Source organism: Camelus dromedarius, chromosome 7 (genome assembly GCF_036321535.1).
Source record: "Camelus dromedarius isolate mCamDro1 chromosome 7, mCamDro1.pat, whole genome shotgun sequence".
NCBI lineage: Eukaryota > Metazoa > Chordata > Mammalia > Artiodactyla > Camelidae > Camelus > Camelus dromedarius.
The window spans coordinates 65,795,496-65,806,618 of NC_087442.1; the positions used below are offsets into that span (position 1 = coordinate 65,795,496).

Genomic DNA, 11,123 nt, shown 5'->3' on the forward strand with positions numbered 1-11,123 from the left:
TCTCTCTCCTTTCTCCTACAAGGACACCAGTTATTGGATTTAAAGCTCACTCTCAATCCAAGATGATCTTATCTCAAGATCCTTAACTAACTTCATCCACCAAGACCCTATTTCGAAAAAAGTTCAGATTCATAGGTACCAGGGGTAAGGACTGGGCTATACCTCTAGGGGGGACACAATTCAACCTACTACTCAAGGAATCCTAAAATTCCACATGCTCTAGGTACAGAGGCTTTTGAAAAAAGACGATCAGAGGCAATACAAAACAGAAAGCATTTTTTCCTTACAAAAGCATTAGTAGATACTTCTACATTTTACAAAAACTGCACATGATAAATTCCTAGCATTGCAGATCTGTGCAGTAAACACAGGGAGGATATGTATCTACAGAACTGAAATAGAATTGGTGCAGACTGTGTAGTTTAGACAGAAAGTTAAGATATTTTAGGGACTTAACTTGGAGAAATTATAGACACAAACCAGGAACTTGCGGCAATCATCTCTGAAACGAGTTGTGCCCAGGCCAGCCCCAGAGAGTGTGGGCCAGTGTAGGATGTAAAAACAGAATAAAGAGACGTGTTCCCATAGTCACTGCTGCCTAAGGAGACTCCCAGTTCTTCAGTCACGCTGGAGCTGTGACTGGATTGTTTAAGATATGTTCTCCCTGTTTGTCCTTAAATTACCTCTTGGTGAGTTACAGAAAAAAAAAAAAAAGTTCATCTACTGGTACATAGCCAACTTTTCTAAACTAATGCTTTTATGTTTACATAAAGTCCTAAAATAGTGGGGAAAAGAATCAATATAGTACAAAGAAAAGTGGTATCTGAACTAGGCAGACCAACTGTTACTTGCAGTTAGAGTGTTCAGAGAGGGGAGACTGCCTAACATCCAAATGTGAGAATTCTGCTCAGGTCCAACACCCTTTACACATCCTAAGATCTTGCTACTGTGCCAAGGTGTAGGGTTGTGGCCTTTATCCATAAATCTAACTTCATAAATATTTGCCTGTCTTCAAAACAGAAGCATATTGCTATGTGAAAATTGTAAGTCTGCAGGCAAAGGTGTAAATATTTTAACAATTTGTTCATTTTTTTAAACTTTTTTGATTGAAGTATAGTCAGTTTATAATGTGTTAATTTCTGGTGCATAGCATTCAGTGATGTATATATACACACACATACATATATTCCTTTTCATATTCTTTTTCATTATAGGCTGTTACAAGGTATTGAATATAGTTTCCTGTGCTCTACCGTAGACCATGCTGTTTATCTCTTTTAAATACAATAGTTAGTATCTGCAAATCCTGAACTTGTGGTTACCAGGGGGTAAAGGAGAGAGCGAGGGATAAATTGGGAGTTTGGAATTTGTTCATTTTATTTAATGATATTATACAGTTCTTTGTAGATGTTTAGTCCTTCTTAGATTTACTAAATAGATTAATCCTGTCTTTCTAGAAAGAACCCTGTTTTATTATTCTTTGGTATCTCCCATAATACTAGGCTTTTCCTGGTGTATAGTGAACCAATAATCAGTGGTAGCTACAAGATTTCCTAATACTTTATACTAGATGGTTGTTCCTTCTTACAGAAATGACCACCTACAAATGTGATGTTATGAAGGGATTCATATTAGACACCCTGCTCAATATTCTTCGCACTGTGCCCACTTCGGCAGTGCATATACTAAAATTGGAATGATACAGAGAAGATTAGCATGGCCCCTGTGCAAGGATGACACACAAGTTCATGACACATTCCATATTTTGAATACATATATATATTCATATGTATATATGAATCACTATGATGTACAGCAGAAACTGACACATTATAAATCAACTATACATCAATAAAAAATAAAATAAAATAATAAAATAGAAATATTCTTCCCACTGAAGCAACAGTGAAATCTGAGTGTGGGCAGCACCCAACTGTGTCAGTATGCTCTGTGCCTCAGATTCTTCATTTGTAAAATGGGGATAATAGTTGTACCTCTTTCAGAGGGCTGTTACGAGATTTAAATGAGTTAATATTTGGAACATGTCCAGAAGACTGTCTGGCACATAGAAAGTCCTAGCTAAGCATTTTTATTAGTAGTCGTGTTAATATTGTTATTATTCATGAGCCTTCCAGAAATAGGTTTCTTATTATTCACTAGCTTTCCAGAAATAGGTTTGTTTGAAGGAATAAATACAATAATGCATCTTTTACTGAGAATTGCTGGGGAACAATGTCTTCCAAATTAGTGAAATCACTACCTTTGAGTAATCAATCAGTCAACCCATCAGTCAGTATTTATTGAGCAGTGTCAGACACTGTTCTTCAGCAATACAGCAAGACAGTAATGATGATGGGACAGTCCCTGCCCTCAATAAGTTTATACTCCAGTGGGAAAAGAAATAGATAAACACATCAATTAAAAAATAAGGTAATATTTACCATGAAGAAAATAAAATCGTGCAATGTGACATTACAGCACCTGTCTGAAAGACAGTGGAGAGGTCATTAAAGTCCAAGAAGAGAAACTAAGTTGAGACCAGAATAGTGAGGCCATCATTTATGGATCTAAGAAAAGACCATTCCAAACAGAAGCAACAGCAACTACAATGAGCAGACATCCTGAGAGAGGAAGAAATGCTCAGGGTTGGTGTGTTAAGTCATGTGTCAGATAGGATCCAGTAGAAAGAGATACACTGTTAACTGGGGAAAATAAAAGGATAATTAGAGGAGTAAAGTCTTTATAGAGGCAGCATAGGGTAGGATCCAGAATATGTCTGGAGGGAACGGCCTTAGACAGGGGCAAAGAGACTTAGCAGAGTCAATAAGTATGAATGTTATGGACTCTTAGAATTACTGGTTTAAAAAAAAAATAGATGGTGGTGCTATCACAACATGTGAGTGGGTGGGGAAGGGACGTAGAGGTTCGAGGAGTCATTTCAGAGAGTTAGAAATTGAATATGCTTGGCAGGTACAGTAGGGCAGCACTTACAATAGCATGCCTTTGGCAAGTGCAGTCATGGGTTTGAAATGACTCTAGCCAGCACAATTGTTGGATTTTCTCTAGTAACATTTAGCTGCTTGAGTGGAGAGCCATAGTGAGCAGTTGGTTGGGTGAAACCAAGGTTGAGATTTGCCAGGCAAATCTCCAAGGAAGGAAGGAAGACAAACAGATGGCCAAGGCAATCAAGACACATTTGCCAGAAGATGATCATAGTAGTTCATGACATCCCAGCTGGGGAAGAAGGTTAAGTGAAAAGATGAGGTAGCTCAGTGGTAGAGTGTGTGCTTAGCATGCACGAGGTCCTGGGTTCAATCCCCAGTACCTTCAATAAAAAATAAAATATATAAATAAATAAACCTAATTACTCCCCCCCAAAAAAGAAAAGAAAATATAAGGGAAGCAAGAGCAAGTGATGAATGTAAAAAATAAATGACAAGGGCAGAAGACTGGCAGTACTGATGAACTTACACACTTGCAAGAGTGGGATCAACAGGGTAAACGACCTGGATGGACAGGAGGGAATGATCAGAAAATGACTGGTTTGAAATGAAAGTATGGCATTTTTGGTAATGAAAAGGTGGGCATGGTGACCATAGGAGTGGTATCTAAAGTGGGAGGAAGGACCAATATCAAAAACTGATCTTAAATTTTTCATTACCGTCATTTTAGATAGGAATAGGATTAAATAGTTTTTATATCATTCCTTGTATTATTGCTGTACACCAAACATATTTTTTCTGGTTATAATAGGTTATCAACATAAACATTAGTTATATTATGATATATGTGGTAATTTCCTCAGTATTTCCTGATTGTTTTGCCCATGCAATAAATTATTCCTGACACTTGTATTTGCAGTCCTTGAGTCTACTTTCTAGAGGTTTTTTGTTGTTGTTGTTGTTTTTTTAAGAATTTTCCTGTCTCTTCCTTTGTTCCTTTCAGGCATAGGAGCCTGAAAACTGGACTTCTTAGAATAAACTAAAACATCCTTGAGTGAGGGTCTTAAAGGCATACCTTCCCAGTTGTACTTAAGTCCATGAACTTGACTGAATCAGTTTGGTTTTCTCAGGTTTCCTTCACTTGATTTCCCTTTCTCCAGTCAAATAAGGCTTTATTCTTTAAAGAGGAGGAGTGGGTACCATTATCGACAGATGTCAATCCCCACCAAAATAATAATAATAATAATAATAATAATAATAATAATAATAATAATAATAATAATAATAATAATAATAATAATAATAATAATGTTTTATTTCCAGCAAGTAGATTTTGATGAGATTTGACAAATTCTTCTACTTAAATTTCTAGTGTTCAGTTAAAATCTTTCTCTTGGGAAAGAGCTATTAAGTTATGAAAGGCCCTGGATTTAAGTTCAATGTTAAAATAATTCTGATCCAGGGTTTATGTCATTCATGTATGACATAAAAAATTATAACCTACCTCCCTACTGCCTCTAAAGATTCTTTCTCTAGTGGCCTTTTTCATGTATAACATCTATCATGTAACCACTGCTTTACAAAATGCATGATAACACAATTTAAGAATATTCCCAAACAGCCACTAGCCCAACCAAATTAGATACCTAAAGGGGAACAGGGGAGTATGCCATTTATTTTGGTTTTCTCCACTTCATTAATTTAATGACAAAAAAAATTTTTTCACTGTGACAATTGAGAGCACATGTCCACCTCTTTTTTCCCTGCAATTATTAAATAAAAACATAGATGACATTTCTGAAGAATCAAGACTCTGGGGCTGCTGTACGTTTTCATAATGTGAAGAGGGAAGTCTCCACTTCCTGTCATATAACGAATACTGGCCATCCATCCCCAGCCTGTTTATGACTGCTAACTCCTGGGACTCAGTAAGCAATATCACTATAGAGACACTTTCAGAAAAAGGCCTAAGAACTCTATTATATTTTCACAAAATGCTTTTGCAGGCATAAGAGATACAGAGTTGGGAAAGAAGTAATTAAATGAAAAGATTATTGATGAAAACAGAGTCAAAAAAAAAAAAAAAAAAAAAAAGCAGAACCCTGGGAACAGCAAGAGATAAAGTAGCCAGAGGCATTTGGCCTTTTCCAAACAATTTCACCACAAAAATATTTGACCATCAGCAGAGGCAGATCCTGGAATATTCCACTTTAGCTGGTAAAGCACAGGTTTAATCTCACCAGTACGTTTTTGATGTGAATGATTTCAAAGATCTTACATTTCTACTTACATCTGTTACAGGTTTCTGTCAGTCTGTCTATCTACCTGCCCTTCAAGTGGTTCACTCATTCATTCATCAATATTTGTTGAAATAGTTCAAACAATATTTGAAAAAAACAGTTGTTTTGTTTTTTAAAGAAAATTTATGACTGCCAACAATAATCCTTTGAAGTTTTCTTACTAGAACGAAATATGAGTTTTAGGAGAGCTGTTGATTTAGATGAGGGCGGTAGGGTAGAAGAAGCAATATAGTCACAGTATTTTCAAAAACTCTAACAATTCAGTGAAGATCATACATCGACTGATGGTGCCCTGAGTTTAGTCAGTTTTCAAATGATTTTTTTCATTGCAAAGGAATAGGTTTATACACAAGAAAGAGAATCTAGGCCAATCCATCATGCCTTTATTGAGACCTTGTTTTGTGCCAGTCACCTTCTAGGTGTTAGGTATACAATACAGCACAAATTACACAAGAACTCTTTGTCCTCATGGCTCTTGCATTCCAGGGGAAAGACAACAATAAGCATAATGAATAATTCAATTAGAGTGTGCTATAAAATAATGAGTGCTATGGAAACAAAGCAGAGAAAAGGAGAGCAAGGAAGGGAGCAGGTGTGTATGTCTGTAATTTTGTACATTTTTTAAAATTTGGGATTAGTCTTCTGTTTTTCTCTTTGTTTTTCTTTTTATTATTATCTTTCTGATTCACACATACTAAAAGTCCCTTTCTTGGTGTAAAGGTCTATGTGCAGAGTCATGTGACCACCAGCACAGTCAGGATACAGAACAAATGTCCCATCCTCTCAAATAGTTCCTGTCTGTTGTCCCTTCGTAGTGAAATCTTTTCTGCCCCAACCTCTGGCAACAACTAATCTATTCCTATAGTTTTTTCTTTCACAGAATACCATATAAATGCAAGTAAACAGTGTGTGGTCTTTTGAGGCAAGCATTTTTTTCACGTGTGTAATTTTAAATGGGACGGCCTTGACTGCTCTGCTATGAACAATATCTGAGTTACAGTAAGTGAAAAAAGCAAGATGTAGAAGAACCTGACTAGGAGGCTGTCACGTGTATTTTTTAGTATGTAGGGTTTCATATGCATAGCCTGCCTGTGAAAGGAGCCCAATAAGTCATCAACATAGTTGCCTCCAGGCAGGAAAACTCATTGTCTGGGGAATAATACTTCTTCATGTACCCCTTTCATATCTTGAATTTTGGACCTGTGCAACATTTTTTCAAATATCTCAATTAATCCTTTAAGATGAAGTTTTATATAACCTAAAACAATTTATAATAGTTAAATCAGTTGTTTGGCAAATAATCTGTGAATATAAAATAAGTCACCTAGATTGGGTATTTCCCTACCAACATGATAAAGAAAGTTTTAGAGTTATCTTTAAGGCAATCCCAAAGAGGAAAAGTAACTCTTAGAAGTGATTGATCCTTACAAACAGTCAAAAATACAGAAAAATAAAAATATGATTAATGTTTTCATTTTTCTTGTCCTCTTCTTTTCCTCCTACGATCGGCTTTATACTTAGCTCACTGTTAATTCTGTTTGAAGGTGAACAGGATGATGGATGAAGCTATATGCAGTCTAATTTTTTTTTCTTCTCTTTAGCAAGGCAAAACTCCAACTAACCTTCCTTTACTGGCACCAGGCACAGATTGGCTGGACTGGAATGGTCTTTACCAATAATACCTGCGGCATTAACAGTAACCACTGCCCACTGTTGAATCATAGCTCTTGCAACAGACTGGTAAGTCTACCAGGAGGCTGGCATGAAGCTGAGAGAGCTTATCTTCAGTTTGTGAATTATCAAAAGAACCTCTCTGTTAATAACAGCTGCATTTATCAAAACATTAACTCATTTTAATGTTTCTCCATCTCTTCAAACTATTTTGAACGTCTTGTTCTTTGATAGGATCATAGCTCAGTGACCTCCTCTGAGGTCAGCAGGTGTGGCTTGGGCCACATCCAGATTACTAGAGGGAATGATCAATCCATAGCCCTGCCAGTGACCTGGGAGTCTCCAAAATTACAACAGAATTCGTGATCCTGGGAATCAGAGACACAGATGAAGAGGACTGGGATTTCTTGCCCATTTACAATTCCCAGAAGTAGCTGCCCCTCCCCTTTAGTCAGTGACTTAAAAATATTACTATTCACTCATCTTGCGCACTCAACTCTTCTACCTTTACCTCCTCTTGAATTTCTAGTGAGAGTCAGTTTCTTGAGGGTGTTTTATTTTTAAATTCTTTATTGTCATTCCTGACATCATCACCTAGCCCAGGCTCTAATATTGTCAGTGTCTGGCATATTTTCCCATCAACACTTTTTTTTTTGGATACAAGTGGGTGGCAAAATGTTTGGTTTTTCTCCCTGCTCTGTTTTGGCAGGAATCCTAGAAACAAGTTAAAACCAGGTCTATGGTCTGGGTTCCTTTACTGTACTCTTTGCAGTTTCACAGTTTAGGAGCATGGGGTGGGTGGTTCTGTTAGCCCACTTCCCAGGAAAGTAGGAAAGAAGTAGAAAAAGAAGTTGGCTGGGACAAGAAATTCCATTTCCAAGTCTATCAGGAAGTAGCTGAGAAATTTCAGCCACAGAGATTGATTGCCCAAGTCCCAGATCTGCTACAAGAAAACTCAGAAGTTTTTTTCTGAACAACAAATGCCACCCCTTTCTGATTGCATGTTGTGACGAAGGCACCTTAAAGTAGGCAGGATGACTGGAGAAGCAAGGTTGAACAGGTGCCCTTCTCACCCTGCCCACCCTCATTCTATTAGGCAGGATTATACAATACCCAAATGTTGACTCATGTAACTGGAAAGCCTAGGGTACAGAGCTCTCTATGGGTATGGAGTTCCAACGATTTCAGAAATCTGTCTCTTCCCATCTCTTTGCTCTCCTTTCGCATAAAGTGGCTTCTTTCTCAGACTCACTCTCTCAAGGACACCCATGTTTCCATTCCAGAAATTCAACAACTGTCTGTAAAGAAATGTGCTTCTTTCTGAGTTGTTGGAGAAAAGATTCCTATTGGCCCAGCTTAGGTCATGTGTCATCACTGAGCCAATCACTGCAGATAGGGCTGTGTGCTTTGACTGGCCAGGCCTAACTCATGGGTCTCTTCCTCAAAACACAAGAGTGCTGCCACCTTCACTGGACCACAAGGATTGCACAAGGGTGTTTCTCAAAGATAAAGGGAGCTATATTTAGCAGAAAGGAAATGGATTCTGAAAGGCTAGGACAAGAGCCGGTTGTTGAAACTCCAAGGGGATAAAATTTAAAGAGATCCTCATTTTCTGATTCATGGAAGTTTGGTTTTGAGGTAAGCCTCTCCTCAACTTTTGTGTCCTAGGCTCCTCACTCACCTTATCCTTGTCTTGGTCCTGGCTGCTGGGCAAAATAAAAAATATATATTCATTATACCCGTTTTCAAAATTATCTCCCAGAGTGCCTGAAATCTCTACCATTAAGAGACTCATTTCTTTGAGTTAAGCAGAGACATCTCTAGGGATTCTTCAATTTCCCCCCCCCAAAAGTAGCCAATGGTAAATCTTTAAATCAGTAAGTTTCCCAAATACATGCTACTTATAGACTATCAAGTCAATAACCTCCAGGGCCAGCACATGTTGAAAGCCCCACCTCTCAATAAAAAAGTGTGGTTCACTATAAGGAGAGACCTTAGGGAAAGGAGAGGAGCAGGCAAGACCTGAGACTATACAGAAAAGGATCCCTGATGAGGAGGAAAATGACAGAGAAAAAGGAGATACAAGATGCTAAAGGCACACTTGTATATTCAATCATTTAATAACCCTTAACGAACACTGGCTCTAGGTCTACTTCATCAGTTTTGCTAAGTTCTGCCATGTGGAGAAATGGAGGCTGGCAAGAGAGGAAGTAACAGGAAAGACTCAGGGCACAGTCCATGTGGAAATCTCTCAACTGGAACTCTTTGATCTTGTGCAACATCTGGGAAGGCTTATCTGGAGTTCCGATGAGAAGGCTACAGGGAGAGGATGAATCCTGTCAGTGGCAAATCTTGAGTATTTGGGTGTCTGGCATCTTTGAAGGCTTAATTTTCCCCCACAGCAAAGGTTTAAGGAAAGACTGGGAGAGTTATGAATTGTGTGTACCTCCTACGACCAAGGGAAAAATCAATCCTTAAAACACAAGATAAGTAAGTCAAGCACCTCTTAAGTTTGGTACTAATAAAGACAATTTTCTTTATCTTCCATATTCTAGTCATTTTAAGCTACCCTTTCTGGGACTCTAGTCACCTCTGGCAAAGAAAAGTGCTTACATAACTGAAATATAACTGCCTCTCATAAAAACCTGGTTTAAAAAATTTTGTCCATCTAATAATAAATATAGAAAGCAATGATTCTGTTATTAGTTGAAGGCTGCCTTTGGGAGTATGATTGTTCATTATGTCAACTCATAATGGATACAAACACTACCCAGAAAGCAGAGGGACGTGGTCCACAGAACCCAGGTGTCTGCTTCTGGTGGCAAATCTGTCACCATGGTGTGAATGGTGGGTGGCTACATGCCAGAAAACTTGGATCTTATAACTCACTCCCCTGTTTATGGAGCAGCCTTCTCTGGAAAATGGTTTCCACACGATGTGCCTACTGAGAGAGCACGTGATGACCAGAGTGTCTTGGGCCCTCAGCAACTATATTTCACCGTAACTACTTGCTTTATTTTCCATTGACAAACAAATAAGCATTCTAGTTTTAAGTACCAGGTTTCAGTGGGCTAAGAATAAAGTTTCTGTATCCACAAGGCTTAAAGCCAGATGCTAGACCACGGGCAAGTCACCAGAACTGTGTTGATCAACCTTGAGGCTCCTTCGAGACACACCAGGAGGCCTTCTTTCCTACTTACACCCCCATCTATCCCTCTCTCAGCCTTCAAACTGGGAGAATTAGATTCTATAAAAGCAATGAAGAATTTTTAAGTTCTTTTTTTGCCCAAAGAATACTACCCGATAAACTTTTTGCAAAACAATATAATAATTGGCAGATTTATTAATGAGTGCAATAAATATTGAGTGCCTATTATATTCAAAGTACTATGCTAAGTGTGGTGGAGAATTCCAAGTTGAAAAGGATAGAGTGTCAACCCTTGGAGCTTGCAGTCCAGAAGAGATATACAATAACTTTTAAGAGGCAAGTTATCTTACCTTCTGTATTAGAAGAATAAACTACACCATTTGGAGAAAGAAAGAGTAATTGCAACTAGTGGCTCAGAGAAGACTCCTTGGGAGACACGGGGTCTGAGCTGACTCCACGAGATGTTCTGGGGAGAGCAGCAATCCAGGCAAAAGGGTGGTTGGCTCAAAAATGCTGGGAACAGACCTTCCGTGTGGCTGAAAATCTGGGCCTTGGCAAGAATGTCAGAGAACTTAAGACCAGTCATCTGGCATCAGAGACACACTGGGAAGACTCTTGGCTCTAGACCACAGGGAGTGCAGGAGTGCTTTGCCCTCGTAGATTGTCCTTGTTAGTTAAATCTTAAACCACCAGGCCTGTGGCTTTTGAGCTTGTCCTAAGTGGAAAGACGTATCAATCCAATACATAGTATTGCACATTATTATGCAACATTGTATAGGTATAGATAACATATCTACAATAAGGTATCCTCTTCATCATCCCTCTCTTTCGTTTGGTTTTTCTTTTGAACCTTCTAGTCTACCTAAATTAAGACCTCCAAATTCAAGATCGTCCAAGCTATGAGCCCCATAAGAACCCAGGGTTTTCAGGAACATGGGAAAAGATGTCACCTCTGAAGTAAGACACCAGGGCACAGGGATAAATGCCTAGAAGCCTAGACCAGATGGGGTTTTCTCAGCCCTTCAGAGCAGCCACTCTGACTCCTTTAGGAAAGGGGTCCTC

The 11,123-nt window shown here is 38.5% G+C and overlaps 1 non-coding gene across 1 annotated transcript; it reads left to right on the forward strand.

Moving 5' to 3' along the window:
- The first annotated feature begins 1,663 nt into the window (after positions 1-1,663).
- LOC116154154 (U6 spliceosomal RNA) lies at positions 1,664-1,768 on the forward strand. The gene has a single exon (XR_004138039.2). It is a non-coding gene; the product is annotated as a U6 spliceosomal RNA (small nuclear RNA).
- The last annotated feature ends 9,355 nt before the right edge of the window (positions 1,769-11,123 follow it).